The 15,870-nt window shown below is 39.6% G+C and overlaps 1 protein-coding gene across 1 annotated transcript in view; it reads right to left on the reverse strand.

Annotated features, from left to right (window-relative positions):
* LOC136885727 (protein Wnt-11b-2) overlaps nt 1-7,906 on the reverse strand; it is an 89,665-nt gene extending 81,759 nt beyond the window's left edge. The window contains exon 1 of the mRNA XM_067158463.2: nt 7,858-7,906. The gene's annotated coding sequence lies outside the window, so the exon portion shown is untranslated. The remainder of the gene's footprint in view (nt 1-7,857) is intronic.
* Nucleotides 7,907-15,870: the final 7,964 nt, after the last annotated feature.

The raw sequence follows: 15,870 nt of genomic DNA on the forward strand, positions 1-15,870 counted from the left end.
GAGACGCTATAAAAAGTGCATTGAAGTAGGAGGAGACTACTTCGAAAAAGATCATGTAAACATTGAATGAAAATCCACAGCGTGTTTCCAGTGATTCGACCGGGTCAGGAATGGAATGAATGAAGCCCCATATAGCGGCGAGGATAGGAATTGTGCCTGTCGCACTCCTCTGGGGCAATGATTAAAGACTGACAGATGAAATTAAATTATATTGGAGAGTGTTGCTGGAGTGAATTATGACAGGGAAAACCGCAGTACCCGCAGAAAAAGCTGCCCCGCCTGCGCTTTGTCCAGCACAAATCTCACGTGGAGTGATCGGGATGGCGCGCTGCCGCCTGAGCCACGGAGGCTTTAAACATCCGTGAAAGTAAATCAGTCTCAGTCTTTGTTGATCATCCCTCGTAAAACACTACTGCCCAGAACGTGGTCAGGTTTTTCCATTATTTACTTATGTTTTGCGGAAGTTTGTGTTTATTATAAAGTGGTGAAGTGTAGGGCCCTAACTTCGGCGCAAATAAAGACATGAAATAAATATTTTTTACAAAATGTAACCAACGAAGTTTACTTTGCTTCAGACAGGCATATCACTTTTATATCAATATCATTGAAGAGCCACTTTTGTGTGCCATTATGCGTTTTAAAGGGTTGCTCTCGATTAAAAAATATATTATTTTGATGTTAATTAATGAGTGGAGAAACTGACTCATTTTATTGTCGTGTTAAATGAAATCATTTAATCCGGTCATATTTATTTATTTATTCGGTTTGTGGTTTCCTGGGCTCTACGTTAATTATGGGAAGGGCGCTTCCTTCACACTCCTAGTGTTTTTCCATCCTATCGTCGCCATAAGATCTATGTCGGAGGGACGTAAAAAAATCCCACACCGATATTTACTTACGAAATATTATGCCAATGTTTCAAAAGACCTAATAGGTACCGAGCGACTGAGGTCGATTGAATTCTGGTAATGATGGACTGCAATTCCACTGTCGGTAGCCCTGAAGGTGGTTTTTTATTTTGACAGCAAGCAAATGCTGGGGCCACGGCCGCTTCGTTCCCACTCTTAGCCCTGCCGTATCCCATCGTCCCCATATGACATGTTTCTTGACAGAATTAAGGACGATGACCAACTGTCAGCACTTATCGCCTTTCACAGCTAACATACTTATTTCTGGAAGCAATAAAGGTCTTGGAATTATTTTTCAGACTCCTTACTTCTATTTAAAGAGGACGGTGATTGAATTTTTTCATACAATATTACAAGAGCTTGTAATGTGTTATCTTCTTGCTCTGTCACTTGTCTTCTTTCATTTTGCGTTTCGTGTTTAACACGAAATAATAATTCAGTTTTTCGGAAAATATTTTTTCTCTCTGCAGCTTAATTAAATGAATATGTAGGCCTACGTTTACACGATAATCTCTGAGGCCGGTGAATAAGCACAGATGAGATGATTCCCTGTGAATCCTCCGTGTTCGTGCACAACCAGGCCCTCATACAGAGATATCTACATTATCTGATTATGTGTTTAACCATGCAAATGCACCTTATTCGCCGGGGGAGAAATATTACCCTCAGTATCCTCGTATGTAGACAGTAATACGGCAGCATCCGTGACTGTCATAAAAGTTATCCTTCTACTCTAAGATATCTTGAGTTCGAGTTTATTCACACGAGGACGAGTGGCGAGAGGGGCAGTCATCGTCCCCTACTTTGTGAAGAAAAAATTGAATTTTCATTTCATTTTAGCCACCTAAAACTAGGAATGATTTTAAAAGGGTAATTTATACAACTCCTTTCATCTATTACCTGATTGTTTTCTTTAATACAAAATTATTAGCGGAAATACGAACAAAATGTCATTCGACGTAGCTGAGCGCCGCAGCAAGTGATGGAGGGTCGCACTTGAGTAGTTGTTCTTCTGGTGAAATTTGGATTGTATAGTGTTCTATCAAAATAAAAAATACTATTGCCGCCCTTAAGTTGGTAAACTGCCAGTCTTTATTTCTCTGTCGAAATGCGCTCAGTCGTTTAAGTGCGGCCAGTATCCGGGAGATAGTGCGTTCGAACACCACTGTCGACAGCCCTCAAGATGGTTTTCCGTGGTTTCCCATTTTCACACCAGGCACTGTACCTACTTTAATTAACGCCACGGACGCTTCCCTCCCACTCCTAGCCCTCTCCTATCCCATCATCGCCATAAGACCTATCTGTGTCGGTGCGACGTAAAGCCAGTTGTAAAAAAAATCGCTCAGAGAGCATGAAAGACTTGCCATGTTATAGCTATTTTGTTTCATTGTTATTGTGTACCGCTGACTATTTTCCCCAGACCTTCGGTACATTTTTTGTTTTCAATGCATTTTTGTGTCCCCCCCCCCCCCCTTCTAATTCCCAATCGCCGCTACTTTGTAAGATAATAAGGTTTTAGTGTTTCCTTAACACGTTTCCAGAATGTTATCTCAGAACAGAACATGTCTAAAATACTGAAAGGGCATACAGACGATTCAAACTCATATCGATGAGTAGGTCTGGATACCTGGGTGTTAATTTAGCACCGTGAAGTTGAGCACAGACAATCTTTATCGACAACAAGAACGCCTTTCAGAAAACAAACAGGGAAATGCTAATTAATAATTATTCCCTTATTGAGATATTATAAAATATCATGATGTACCATAATTGATATGGATGACAGCGTTAATAAACAAGATGATGATGATGATGATGATTGTCGTTTAAAGGGGCCTAAGAGCGAGGTCATCGGCCCCACAGGGTGACTCCCATAAATCCATTATCATTTTGCATTGTTACATCTCACATCATGGACACATTCATAAATTCACTAGAAGCTGCCCTAGATACGTACACAGGTGACATGATCCCGGAATCGATTGATAAGACACGGTTATTGACAGCCAGAGGATCCGACTCCGCGGGTGCTACAGCACTCGAACACCGCTCCCCACGCCCTCACCCTTCCAAAATTTGTGTACGTGTCACCTCCCCCAACAAGCAGGGAGAAGAAACATAATGAATAGATCATAACACAAGAAAAAGAGAGAAAGGAAGAAGTGGGGATTTTTTTTTTCGTACTTCTTACAAGATAGCAATACTTGTGCATTTCCAACTGTGGGGAAGGGGGGGGGGGGGGAGCCTACTAAAACATTTTTTCTTTACTTTATTCTCAATTCGCTGATTTTTGCTTTAACTTTCCCCCTTTTTTTTCATGTACATAAGAACGTTCTTCTTCCTCCCTGAGGAGATTTTGAAAATTCCTGCGCAGTACCATGACGCAAGGAAAATTGAACGACAAAGCAATCATGCACATCTACAATTAAGAAATGAAAATAAATTTAACCTAGAAACTGGGGCGAACATTTTCATCAGACGATCAACTGTTCGTAGGAACACTTTATGAGTGAGAATTAAAGAATTTAAGTTTTGTGCTAAATACTTTCAGGTTCTCTTTTATTTTGTACTAATAATACGCGCCAAATTTGAGGCATTTTTTTGAACTGAGTTTGATATTATTCCAAGAGAAAACTAGACTCTTAGGTTTTCTTCCCTTGAGATTTTAGAGACACAATCTGTATTTCTTTATATCCCATCCTTTTAATTCACATAAATTTAAAAGGTAAAGTCTCTTACTTTTCCTTTATTAAAACAAACTTCTACATTTTATGTAAATTTATGTGGTCTTTTGTTTGTATTCATTATTGTTGAAAAAGCGCCTAATAAAACATTACTTTATGTTTTCCAATAAGTATTGCTAATTCAAAAACATATAAAAATGGATTTTCATGAGACTTAAACTTCGACATTTTCCGGGACCTTCCCCCACTTGTTTTACTTTGATTTAAAGCACTCCGACTAATTTTCAAAACCCGGCGCCCGTGCTGACAACCCGGCAAAAGCTTGGGGTGTTATATGGACGGATAAAAATGATATTTTCGTTAGTCTATACAAAGCGCTTCGCATTACTTTCTGGTAAGGAAGGAAGGCCTCCGTAAATGACATAAAACACCAGGAGCCTTTGAAAATCGTAAAGAAATGTAAATATCTTGGAATTACATCGCAGGCTACATAGCTGTAGCTATATACAGAACAAAACTAGAGATTTCTGTGTGTTAAAACAGTAACCATTACTTTCCAGTGTGGACACAGTACTGCAAGTTCTCCAGTGTGTCAAACCCGCTGTTAAACAATGATGGAAGTGCCTCATTAAACACGTTCGAGTATTAAACGGTATGTTTTACGAAGAGATGTACTTCCATCATTGTGTAATAGTGTGTCTCTTATTTTTTGTTTTATAATATGGGGTTTTCGCAGATATGTTCTGGATTGCGCTTGTTGTTCCGAGAACTATAAGTTAAAAATTACGAAAACTAGAGAAGCTACTCGGGCAATATACAACGTACGAATCTTACCTCAGCTGTTTTTAGGAACAGCAGTGCCACTCTTTGCAAGCACTATATTGGCTATCTTAGCCCGACTGGTAGCTCGTTCGAGTCCCGTTGGTCGAATGTTGGCCGGCAGGGTATACAATTTTTAATCATTTGATTGCGATCCAAAAGCCTGTTTTCCATTCTAAACCTCTCCGCAATCTTCTTGTGGAGTGAGGGCATATAACGTTGTTGATAGGGACGCTAAGCAGATCCCTCGGTGTAATTCTACAGGAGTAGGCTATGTGCCGTCACCAGGTTTCACCCTCTCCCTATCATCATCATAATACATATAGACGCGCAGATCGCTTATGGGCATCAGCTAGAAAGGCCTTTTCGGAGGCCACACATAACAGCACCTATAGCAACATATTGTCTAGAATTAATTTGAGAAAAAAAAATAACAAAATCTTGAAAGAATAAGAAGAAATGAAAGCATGTTTTTCGAAATTTGCGTCGAGAGGAGGAAAAACAGCTCCGTCAAAGTCTAGTCTATGAAATAGCCAAGGAAATGTATTTTACTTCAAATTACCGCTACCATCTACCGGTGGAAATAAGGAACTTAGAACATTTCGACTGCTATGCCCGAAACAAAGCGGACATAACATAATCAAGATCAAAGACATGTTATGATATATTCTGTTTACGGTTTCCACTATAAAATTTGTAATAACATTAAAATTGTAAAAGAAATATGACAGACTGTTCAGTGATGACTAAATCTCTGAAGGATTACAGCAAGGATGAACTTGGAATTATTAAATGCCCATTCGGGCGAATCTTAGTAAATTTATTGTTTAACATTTCTTCTATTAATCTTGGTAGTAGCGAAGGAATATCGTAGCGATATATCGACTCAATTACTCGACTTGATATTGTCTACGAGGACTCCAAATCAAAGCTGCGTATCATTATCATTCCATGGTGGTTGTTAATACAGGATTATGTATTTATCCTTCTTGTTTAATTTTTTCAGGATTAGAAAACTTGTTAAAATGAAGGAGAGGTTACTTCTCTTCTTTTGAAATAAATGATCTCAACAATACAACCAATTTGTGAAGATCCATGTTTTCATTACTTCGGTGATGGCCATTAATCCCATGTGTACGGGGTACGTAATATAAACAATCTGTAGTAGAAATTGGAAAAGATGCATTATTTACCTTCGAACAGCTTTTTTTATTTTTTTAGCCCGAACATAAGAGAGATGGTAACAAGTGCAATGTAAATGCTGTACTGTTCTGCTAATATTATCTGATATGATTTCGGTAAAGTTTAACCGGTATTGGGATAAATCATCATTTTCTAAACTGCCAACACAGTTGACAAATTTATAACATTTTCTCTTGCTAGTCTTGAATTACATTGTTAATCAGACTCGAATACGGAACAAATACATAAAGAAATATCTAAGTAAATATATAGCATTGAGGGCGAACTTACACGTAATACAGACATGAGGTCTGTTCTCTCCTGCTACATCAAAAAGAAACAGTATTTTGAAAGAATAGCTTACGAATAACTGAAAGTCTTCAGGTCAAGACCCATCAGACAGAAGACTATCAATCTCAGTTTGAATAGAAAGCTACAATTACTGGAGGCCCCTTCAGTTTTAAACAAGAATGAATCGTACGTCATAATTTCTTGCTCGTTTGTGTCGTGTGAGAAGAGCATCTGTTGGTAGCTAAGCAGAACGCACATCACCGGTAGGTCCTGGGGATGGAATTTGTGCTTTCTTCTAGAGAGGAAATTACATCAATAAAATGTGTAAATCGAAAGTGATGAACGTGTGACCGACCGAATTTCAAATTAAAGAGGAGGGGAAACTATGCTCCTTTACAGATTATTTTAAAAGATATGTTGTTTCGTTTTGTTTCCAGCGGCCTGAAAACGACCAGGCGACTTGCGAATCGCTTAGTTCTGAGAAACCATGGAATTTGTTCATTGCTAAGCCACTCACGCCGTGATCTTATGCTTTCGGGTGAGGATGTTTATGGAGAAATTTAGCATAACACTAGATAAAGATCACATAGGGTACGTGTTGGAAACATAGGTTCGTGCCCTGTTCGTGTTGTCGGTATATTTCTACATCATCTCCGAGTCACCCAGCTATTGCACTAGTCTACTGTTAATGAACATTACATTTAGGATATGTCTTGGGCTTACTTGTATACTAGTTAACGCGGCAATGCGCATTTACAGTTACACTATCTCCTTTTCATAAAACTCGACTATCCTCAACTGATGGTTCCGTGCGACAAAGCTTGCAACTGTGAAATATTTCAAATATCTTGGCATCACCTTTCAGAGTCTCGGGAATACATTCGCAGTACATGCACGAGAAGCACTTTCAACTGAAGTATTGCGATGAACGATATCCCGCTTTCTCTAGGAACAAGATCATACTAATTGTGACTTATGGTCTAAATTTGATATGGGACCACCTTAAGAGACATGAAGGAAATTGAAAAGGTGAAGAGACTACTTTGCATCTCCAGATATACATCTTCGAGTCTGGCTTATGAGTTAACGAGAGTCTCTCCTTATAGACGATTTGAGATCGATGATGGTGAAACCATCTATTTCACAAAGCTATATTGCGAGAGATGAAAGAGAAGGCGAAACTCATTTGGTTGGAGTTCTTTTCTACGGCGGCTATGACTTCTGTTGAGTGGACACAAGTCAAGATTTGAACTGAGGCACAGTGCATGGATTTCACCACAGAATTTGTAATAAGAAGAAGTTCCATGAACCGTCTCAAGAAGTGTACAGAGAGGTCGTTATCAATTACGCAGCTATGTACCGAGTCATTCACTTACCTTGTCTCTCTTCCTCTTATATGTATGGCCGTTGGTTGCAATAAATATTTAAAAAAAACGAACGAGTTTCCTTGCGTTTCTTTGATAATATGAAATTAAAATCGCAATTGCATAGAGTTAATGTATAACGTATAATTAAATTGTACATTTATTTTAAATTGCTATAAGCATAAGATAGAAAATTATCAAACTTTTATTGGCGCAAATTTAGAACGATAGAAAGGAAATGTACAAAATTAACTCATGTTTATGAAACTAAAGAAAACATTTTGTTCTATCACTTACATTGCGGAGCTGCTCGGAGGAAAGTTGGGATTTTGAGCTCACAAACTCCAGAACAAGAATAAATATCATGAATAAAATGTCATTTAATGTAAATATCGCGTGTTTTCCATTTCTGTCTGTTTTTTAGTATAAATTTCACATTTTATCTCGCTTTCAAAAATTGTTTCGAGATCTAGAGAAGTGAAAACAGGAGCGAAAGATCACCACCCGTAGATGTACCTATCCAGGTTAAGAGAAGATAACCGAGACTGCACTCTTGAGCTCTCCTCATTGTACATTCGATCGCGAAAATAACTCAGATAAGTAACTCACCCAGTGATGTACCCACTTCCATAAAGCACAAGCACTCACTCACTTTGTTTCCCACTGTGTGAGCCGAGCATCAACCTGCTGTTCTCAAAGGCTGGCCGCTCCATCATTACCCCCACCTGTGGGCTCTAATTGTTGAGCGCCCGCCCAGAGCCGGGAGAGGGGGGAGGGACAACCAATTTATTACACCTGACCTCACCTCCATCCTCCATTACTTCGGCTTTGGCGAGGCTAAAATAGAGTACAACTTTTTAAACAGTTTTTATGGAAACATCATGCGTTTTTTATAACAATGAAATGGCGCTAATATGTATATAAAATGGTAGTGTCAAATTTCCCGTTGGGAAAATGATCATAAATAGGTGACCCGGGACCTAAACTAGGATTTTTCATTTTTGAGATATTTGTTGCTCTAAAATTAAAAAAAAAAGAGAGAATGCTTCTAGGAGCAATATTTCAGATTAATAATAATTATTATTATTCATTATATTAATTATAATTATTGACTGTTGCTATTAAGAAAACTGCGTATTGAAAAGAACGCAATTACAACTTTCACAAATTTTCTTAACAATTATAAAAAGGTATCATTACATCGATTCGCGAAGACTCGAACTGCTACGTAACTTAGTGTCTCAAGAAGACCCTAGGCTGCGTAAGAAGTCAAAACATAGACATGCAATTTTTACACCCCTGACACAGATCTGCTGTAAAATGCTCATTGCCGACTGTGGCTCCTTTCCGCGCAACGGGTCACATGTGTCTTTCAATAAATGAAACTCAAATTGAAGGGAGTTAATTTATTTGCATCTAACGAATCGTTTCCAGGAGACATCTCTATGGAATTTGAAGTCGACAAGTGTAGGATTCAGTGCATGGAAAGGGAGATACCAACACTTCTCTAGAGTATGATGAGATGAGGCCTCCTCTGTATGTCTCAGTCATGGCCACCCATTGACACTGCACGGTTATAAGTAACAGCGCTAATTTTGTGACGCTAAGTTTCAGATTACTTCCAGCCATAAGACATATTTATGTCAAAATCCATCTTAACTGCTTCCTTTTGACATGAATGCGTCTTATGACTCAGGTCATCAAAAAATTTGTGTAACGCGACAAAATTTGTGACGCAAGTCACGTCACATTAGTCCATGCCGTAGGCCTTGGTCGCCAAAGATGCTGCGGCTGTGCATTTGTACAAATACAGTGTGTTGAAATAGAAAGTGTACCGTCAGTGACGTTACATTAGTCCATACCGTAGGCCTCGGTCGCCAAAGATGAAAGACATTCATGATCATTAGATTTTCGAAAAGGGAAAAGTTTCTTTTTTTTTTTTTTTTTTTAGAAGAATTTAGTTATACCAATTATCAGCTATCAAGCGACATTCTTGTCTCATTAATATTACAGTAGCTAGTCTCCAAACTGAATCTAGAGCTTTACGGACTCGTGGAAGGCCTGTATAAAAATACTAAAAGATTTTAACATAGAGAGGTCCAAAGAAATCTAAAACAATGTATTTAAATATATATCTAACAGCTTACATATACATAAAGAATTTAGTCGTTTCTTGGTACTTGTCCGTTCAACTTGTAAGTCCATTGTAATTTTCGCCGTTATCCACTCTCTTTAACGCATCTCGTTTCTGTGATCACATTGTTTTGTCCTCTTCTCAAGCGATATTTTTACTCGCAAACCAACACAGCATTCAACTTGAAAACTGTCCCGCACAACAATTGACTTGGAAATGGCAAGTCCAATCTACGGGAAGTTTAACTGAAAGAAATTCGTGCAGGGTGTCCATAATCCAAAAGTTCAATATTGTCGTCATTAAAAAGTCCAAAACTAGAACATAGGCCTAATTAGTTGGGCTGAAGGAAGTCAAGAACATGACGTATTGCTGAACAAATGTGTACTTCTCAAAGCCCAAGAACAGAAGAAAAGAACATGATTCTGAGCGAGCCTATGAAATTCGCTACATAGTACTTGCAGCGTTCATTTACAGATCTGATGTTATTGTTATCTGTCCATACAAAGCACCCTCTCAACATACGCATTACTGTATACCCAGGAACAGAAAAAAAAAACATCCTATAATTTTGAATGTTTCAGAATATTGTTACGCCTAAGCGTTTAACAAAGTGCATTCAGACCCACGTCCTGTAGACAAAGGAACGCTCAAGCTACAAACTGAAAAGACCAAAGATTTCCACTTATACATTTTCTGCGCTTCATGGAAAAGCATAGGATCGTAGGCATGTGTCTGCGCTTACAAGACGAGAGGGTGGGTACAGAGTATTTGGTTGTTTCCCTCCTAGTAGCCTCGTACAGTCTAGACCTTGTAAATATATTATTATTATTATTATTATTATTATTATTATTATTTCTCCTTCTTTGTTATGCCCTTTCAAAGAGCGCCTTTGAACTTGTCCGTTGATTTTCACCTTCTTATCCTCCCAAAATCTCTTCATGAATGCACGGTGCTGCGTCTTCCGTTCTGTTGACCACTTCCCAGCACTTTTCTTTTTTGATTTCTCCACGAATTTGTGCTTGGCTACTATTGTACTAGAGGCTCCACGATCTTCTATGATGTCGTCCGCGATATTAATTTGTTGGAGGTCCGCCTTAGTTTCCTCTAGCCAGTTTATTTTTATTTTCTTTGAGTTGATTACGTTAAATAATCTTTTGGTGAGTCTTTCGCTGTTCATTCTGTAGCCAAGGCCATAGAATCAGCAGTCTCTTGCGTACGGCATCAGGGAACCTGTCAGTCAGTGAGTAGAGGGCCGCTTTTCTCCTTTTAATCCACATTCTATTTTCTCTCGTGGGACCGTAAATTTTCCGGAGAATTTTCCATTCTTGCTTTTCAATTTCTATAATTTTAGTGTGATCTCCAAGGGTATGGTTTCTGAGGCGCACAAAGCTTCCGGCCAAACAACTGTCTTATCATGTCGTAATTCTGCATTACGCGATGTGACTCTCTTGTTGTAGTAATTCCACGTTAGTCTGTACGCTTTATGGAGTTCAGTGGCTCCTTATATGTTGGCCCTACTGTCTAGTTCCGATGGAAGTATGATATCCCCAAGGTATTCGAAGGAGGACATGTGTGAAATTGTCCCGTTTTCCATCTCTAGTGGAGTATTTTTTGCTATGTTGATGTATATTTTCCATGAATGAGTTTTTTCGTACGATATTTGGAGGCCTGCCTTTGATACTATATTTTGTAATCCCTGTGCGGCGTATCTGGCTTCATCTCTGGTCTTAGTAATGAGTACTGGATTATTATTATTATTATTATTATTATTAGCTAGCCCTGTGGTGTAGAGGCAGCGTGCCTGTCTCTTATTCCGGGCCCCTGTGTTCGTTTACCGGCCAGTCCTGGACTGAGAAGTATAAGGAGGTTCACTTGATCCGAGATGTCCTCAAGCTCTTAGTTACACGAAGAAAGCGCACACTGAGGAGATGACGCTGGTTACTATGATTGCAATGATGTCGGAGAGTTCCAGCGCCAAGCCCAAAAATCATATTCATATTAAAATAGCGACTATCACGATTGCTGTAGTGATGGCATGATCAAAGATATAACTTTGCTCGTCATGATTTTTAGATATTTGGCGTAACATTTAAATTACTCGAAGCTGACTTCCAAAAGTTCTAAATAACTAGACCTACAATCATATATCGTGGAATTTTGTCTTTTCAGCCGGGACGTTCTTCTTACTCCATAAAATCGTGGATTGTCCCAAAAATCTGTGGCATATGGCAACCGTATACTGCATGCCATTCAACCTTTAGCACTCCGAAAGTCCGCCTCACTTGATGTGGATGCAACTGCCCCACTTTCAAAAGTTGCTGAACAAAGGAACGTCTTCACATATCGGGCCTTTATGTATTACTGTTAGTTCCCTACCGCTGTTCAAAATACACAAATTGATAAAAGAAACATATGTAACAATGGTTTACGGTTGTTGATATCACACGCAGTTCGTGTGCGTCTTTCCACCTGTAGGTCCTGTTAGATTTCTTTCGTGTCACCAATAAAGAGTATAGCTTAAGTCAAATGTACCTCCATTTCAGGTCACATGTTTGAAGTTATAATACAGAGACATTATTAGTTGTAGATGGTTTGAAATGAATAGGCCTGGTTGTGTTGAGTCATCAGTCCATAGACTGGTTTGATGCAGGTCTCCATGCCACCTTATCCTGCGCTAATCTTTTCGTTTCTACCCAACTACTATATCCTAAATCTGCTCTAATCTCCTTGTCTTATTCATGTCCTGGTCTACCGCCTGCACTTCACTCAAAATCCAACTAAACAAGTGTAGGGTGTCAAGATGTGCTCTATCATTCCATCTCTTCTTCTCGTCAAATTCAGTCAAATCGATCTCCTCTCGCCAATTCCACTCAGTACTCTTCATTTGTGATTCAATCTATCCATCTCACCTTCAGCATTATTCTGTAACAGCACATTTTAAAAGCTTCTATTATTTTTATTTCAGAGCTAGTTATCGTCTATACTTCACTACCGTACAAGGCCACGCTTCAAACGAAAGTCTTGAAAAACATCTGTGTAATTCCTACATCAGTGTACGAAGTGAGTAAATTTATTTTCTTAAGAAAGGGCTTCCTTGCTTGTGCTAGTCAGCATTTTATGTCTTCCTTACTTCTCCCATCATCAATTATTTTACTACCCAAGTAACAATATTCATCTATCTCCTTTAGCACTTCATTTTTCAATTTATTTCCTGCATCACCAGACTTAGCCCGACTGCAGTCCATTACTTTAGTTTTTGACTTATTTAATTTCATCGTGTCTCCCTCCCTTAAGACTCTGTCCATATCATTCGACAATTTCTCCAGATCTTCTGCGGTCTCGGATAAAATGAGAATATTACGGCAAATCTCGGAGTTTTGATTTCCTCTCCTTGGATTGTGATTCCCTTTTCAAATACCTCTTTTGATTTCCTTCATCGCATGTTCTACGTAAATATTGAAAAGGAGGGGGCACAAACTGCATCCTTACCTCACTCCTTTCAGGACTGCTTCGTTGTGGCGGTCCTCTTTCCACGGTTCGTTGACGAATCTTTGACAATGTTCCCATACAATGTAATCATCATCCAAGGAACTTGTAGAAGCAGCATCTTTGGCGACCAAGGCCTACGGTAACGACTAATGTGACGTCACTGACGGTACACTTTCCGTTTCACACACACTATTTATTCACAGCCACATGCCGTAAGGAATTTATTAAACGACATAGAGGAAGCTCATGATCATATCATACGTTTGTTTTCCTTGGCAACCATAGAGAGGTGTTGTTTGAACTTCGGCAAATAGTTTGAAGTTTATTTACTGGTATATTTTTAAGAACTTTGTGCGTCCAGTCGCTTCCGAGTACTTACACAGTGCGGTACGCTTAGTGCTTAGTTGTGTGCTCCGTGTTTTTCAGTGCTTGGTTGTGAGGATTCTTTTTTCTTGTTTTAGTACTAATGCCGTGTGTTATGATGGCTGCCTCCAGTGGAGGTGACAGCCTTTTGTTAGGAAATAAGTTAGTTGTCGCGCAGGAGGAAGAACTTCGGATGCAAGACGAATCTTCTGGAAACCCGGCAGCTCAATTAAATTTGACATACTCACAGTTATCACAAAGTTCTAATTATAATAGTGACAGTGTACCGCCACCTGTGGAACGTGAACAGTATTCTCATTCACACCGTGGACCTTATATTGTATACGTTGAATCTCTGGATAACAAAAAATTAGGGCAACTACATCCTATGGCCCTTGGGAGACATTTTTACGAACGTGATATTTCCGTCTATTATATCTCCCATAAAGGTGGTAATCGTCTACAAATATTTTTTAATAATGCGGAGCAAGCCACCACTTTTCTGTGTCACTCTCTGCTCACATCTCTACATCTTAAAGCATATATCCCGTCTTCTAATATTTTTCGTGTGGGGATTATTCGAGATGTGGATAAGAACGTTTCTGGGGACGACATTCGACTTTATCTTACTTCAACTGTGCCGGTTAAAGCAGTAGAACGCCTGAACCGTCACATTGTTTCCAATGATGGTGTTGGATATGTCCCCACTGGGTCAATTAAAATTACTTTTCGAGCACAAAAGTTGCCTGTACAAGTATCTTTATTCCAAGTCTACTTGCATGTTGAGCCTTTCATTTTCCCCCCTGTTCTATGCAGAAAATGCATCCGATATGGACATACACAGGCCCAATGTCGTGCGCAGGTAGCACGCTGCGGGAAGTGTTTAATGAGGCACGCCGCTGATCAATGTACATCTCAGATTGCAAAATGTGTGTATTGCAAAGGCCCACATCCAACGGGAGCAATAACTTGTCCGGAAGATAAATATCAACAAAAGATAAAGAAGGTCATGAGCACGGAACATATCTCATTTCATGATGCTAAGAAAAAAACTTCCCACCCTCATTATAATCCGTCTCAACACCCCCAGGATCCCCCCTCCCCCGCCTGGTACCAGAACAAGTCTCTTCTTTCCCTGTTCAAGAGTCTTCTAAAAAACGTAAATTTACACAAGTAATACAAAAATCTGCACCCCCGCCTTTGACTCCGGCTTATGATAGAACTGGTTATCTTGCCTTGGTAACGCCCTGACCCTGTTTCTACAGGCCGGGTTCCATTACCTTCGCCTCCGCCTGCTACATCATCTGTTCCCACAGCACCACCTCCCTCTACTTCGGGTCCTAGTTACCCGTCCCGATCCCACGACTCGCAACTGTTAATGCAGAGAAACCAAGTGCGTCAAGAAATCCAACAAATCTTATTCTTGCTTCTCCAGAATGTGGGAGGAGAGTCTCCCATTTCACCGGTAATTTATCAACTACGAGATCGCATCGCTCATATCCTTACCCTATATGATACGCGTTTTGCAGTGGAACGCTAGAAGTCTTTTTCCACAAAAAAACATGAACTTCAACTATTAATTCAGGAAACATGTGCTAACATCATTATAATACAAGAAACGTGGTTTTATGCAGACACCGTTTTTCAACTTCCTGAGTTTCATATCGAACGCCTTGATACTAATGGAAGTGAAGGCCTTGCCATTTTTATTCATAAGACTATTCCATATGTCCCTTTTCCACTGACGCATTGCATTCCAAATACTCTTGCTTTAGGTATTATTGTGCGTAATTTTTATTTCATCAATGTGTATTGTCCTGATATTTATATCGCTACCTCTCACTGGTCCCACTTCCTTTGATTCTATTGACAATGTTTTTCTCTATGGTAATTTCAATTGCCACCATACTGCTTGGGGTAGTTCTAAAGATACATCTAAAGGGAAAATTTTCTTACGGCATCTCAATCCCATCACTTTATCCATTTACATGATGGGTCCCCAACTAGGCTCTCCCCTCCTGGAGCACCCCCTAGTGCTGTTGATCTTTCGCTCTGCCATGACCACATGACTCCTAATACCGTGTGGCGTACACTTCGTGACACTCATCTGAGTGATCATTTCCCTATTCGTATTTCTTATGGTGTTTGTAAACCAACCTTTTCTTCATCCCCACCCTCCCAGCTCAGTAATATTAGATCTTTCCGGAATTTTGACAAACAATCGTATTTTAATTCCCTTCACACCCATCTCCTTCAATACACGCCCACCACCTTAGAGTATCCCACCCTTCTACGCATTCTTTCCACATATGTTGAGACTTCTCATCCACGCATATTCATCCCCTCCCTCTGTCCTCGTCCTTATCAGAAAACACATTGGTGGGACGACGAATGTCACGATTTAATACTGCGGCGAACAGCTTTATTTAAATTGTAACGTAAGAATATGACGCTAGCTAATTATTTAACATTGAAACGCCATAATGCATGTATCAAGAGCCTCCCTGGCTCAGACGGCAGCGCGTGGGCCTCTCACCTCTGGATACCGTGGTTCAAATCTCGGTCACTCCATGTGAGATTTGTGCTGGACAAAGCGGAGGCGGAACAGGTTTTTCTCCGGGTACTCCGGTTTTCCC

The sequence above is a fragment of the Anabrus simplex genome, chromosome 14 (genome assembly GCF_040414725.1).
Source record: "Anabrus simplex isolate iqAnaSimp1 chromosome 14, ASM4041472v1, whole genome shotgun sequence".
NCBI lineage: Eukaryota > Metazoa > Arthropoda > Insecta > Orthoptera > Tettigoniidae > Anabrus > Anabrus simplex.